The sequence below is a fragment of the Propithecus coquereli genome, unplaced genomic scaffold, assembly GCF_000956105.1.
Source record: "Propithecus coquereli isolate 6110/MARCELLA unplaced genomic scaffold, Pcoq_1.0 Scaffold43, whole genome shotgun sequence".
In the NCBI taxonomy this organism is placed as follows: domain Eukaryota; kingdom Metazoa; phylum Chordata; class Mammalia; order Primates; family Indriidae; genus Propithecus; species Propithecus coquereli.
Genome location: NW_012150063.1, coordinates 6230822 through 6233133, shown reverse-complemented (window position 1 = coordinate 6233133; position 2312 = coordinate 6230822).

The following is a 2312-nucleotide window of genomic DNA, read 5'->3' as shown; positions in this document are numbered from 1 at the left end:
TTGTTACAAGGCAAGAGCTGTAAGGAAGAGTCCACAGACAGTTGAAGAAAGGCAGAAGTTAGGAGATGAGACATAAGTGGTGTGGGCAGTACCTGCTGGTTTAGGCCCAATTTGCGTGGGTCAGCCTTGAGGCCTCATGTCTCACTAGGAAGCTAATGGAATATAAGAACTGACAACACAAGAAATGGTTCTGAGGTTCTGACATCAAACTCAAAAAGAGAAGTTGTGAGTGACTTATACCTGCCTGCTGCTGTACTCTGTCTGGTCTGGGGAACTGACTCTGGGCAAACCTGAGTAAGTGGGGAGGTTCCTAAGCAACTGGAACTCACCTGAAATAGTGCAGATCTGGTGGATATCCAGGTCTCCAGCTCTAGAGATGAAAGGGAGAGGTTGACGAAAGGTGGATTCTCATTTTCTATGGGAATGCTTCTTTTCATTCATTTGTAAATCCAATCATTAAGTCAACCAACATTTATTGCAATCGCGCTAGCCAGGTCTTTGGAGAGAGGTAGAGGCGATTAAGCCAGAATCTTTGCTTTTCAGGAGTCTCCAGCTTGGCGTGGGAGAGGTAGTGGAAAGACAAGCAGATGAAGAATAGTGGTATGGTTTGGGTGTTATGGGAGAAGAGAGAAGGGAAATGAATAGGATCAAGTCGAGACTGAGTAGGATTTCTAGATAATTTGATGGCAAACTGAGTCTTAAAGGATCACTAGAGGTGTTTCAGGAAGATGTCCCAGAAAGAGGCAGGGACATGCAAAATCACGGTGGCATGAGAGATCGGGTTGCTTCCTGGAATGTACAAGAAGTTTCGAGTGCTTAGAATGCTTAATGTATATGGAAAAGTGGTGAGAAATAATGCTGGAGAAATAAGGGGCTCTATATTCTATCCCAACACAAATTTGGGATTTTAATTGAGGAGTTGAAACACACAAAGAAAATATTCAAAAGATTTAGACTCTCACTAATTTTATGTGGCAATTTAGGTAGGTGGGGCTTTGGTTCTTAGATCTCTATCATGAATTCTGGGGTTTGAAGATAAAACTTTAATTCTTGGAGAGATTTTCATTTACACACAATTTGGCCTCTAGCAGGGTCACTGTAGCAGCTACTAAAATTACTTTCAGAAAATGGATAAGGAATGGAACCCCTTTACCATCCCGAGATGAAATGATTCAATCATTCCTTTAACAAAGTTTCTTGACCACCTCCTGTGTGAAAAGACTTGAATGTCTTTTCCAAACCCATGTATGACTACCTCCAAAGTGTGTGGAGCACACTTGGAAGCTGGCACCAATATTAACTTTTGTCCTTTTGGTATGACTGTATGAAGAAGAGTGGCATATCTTATTCCTGGAATTTTACTTTTTTTTTTTCTCTCCAGGAACGTTAATTGGGATAAAGGATATACAATGTTCTCTTGATTTCTGAGTATCTAGGAATAGTGATCATCCACTTCAGACTTTCTAATATATTCACCTCTCAATAGTCTGTCTTATTCACTCCTTTATTTATAGCATCAAAACTAATGTCTACTGCTTGTTTTTGAAGTGTGAGCAAATCAGTAAATCAATGAATAAAAATTATCAGACTATTTTTTCTGATTTCTTTGGTGTGGAAAATACAGGGATGATTATTCTATGGGTGCATTTTTCCTATAGCAAACATACCATCGGCTGTGACAATGTCATGCATTAGTTGTAAAGTTTAATGTTCAAAAACATTTAATACTATTCTCTAAAAACAGGAACAGAGGACCCAGTAAATAGTGCATTTCTTTGGCAACATGAGCTTTTTAAGTTTATTTTTAGTGGAATGAATTACTGGGGTGTCTGAGGGAAACATTTCTATTCTCTTAAAAGAGAGAAAACCTTGTGATGTAGTCACATTTTGAGAGCTGAGGTTTTGCAGTTCCCTATTCCTAGAACCCTCTGAATACATGTGAGTAAATTGATTCCATCCTCTGTGCTTCTGGTTGTTTATCTGTAAAACAATCCACCTGCTCCTTCCCTCAGTCCCTCCCTATTTCTTTGTCCTACATTATTAAAAAGAAGATAATTTCTTATCACTTAATGTTTTAGAAATGATCCCTCAACTTTTCAGGTACCACCCAAATGCACTCTTGAACTTTGGCTGAAGGAAGAATAGGAGTCCGTTGGCATGGAAAGTTTTTTTCCTCTGGCTGAAGATGAACTTCACTGAATTTTTCTCTGCTCTGTACACTACAAACCACATGAGTAATTTGCCCTTGAGTTGAACTGCTGAAGTTCAATAAAGATGAGTGTGTGTGTGTGTGTGTGTGTGTGTGTGTGTGT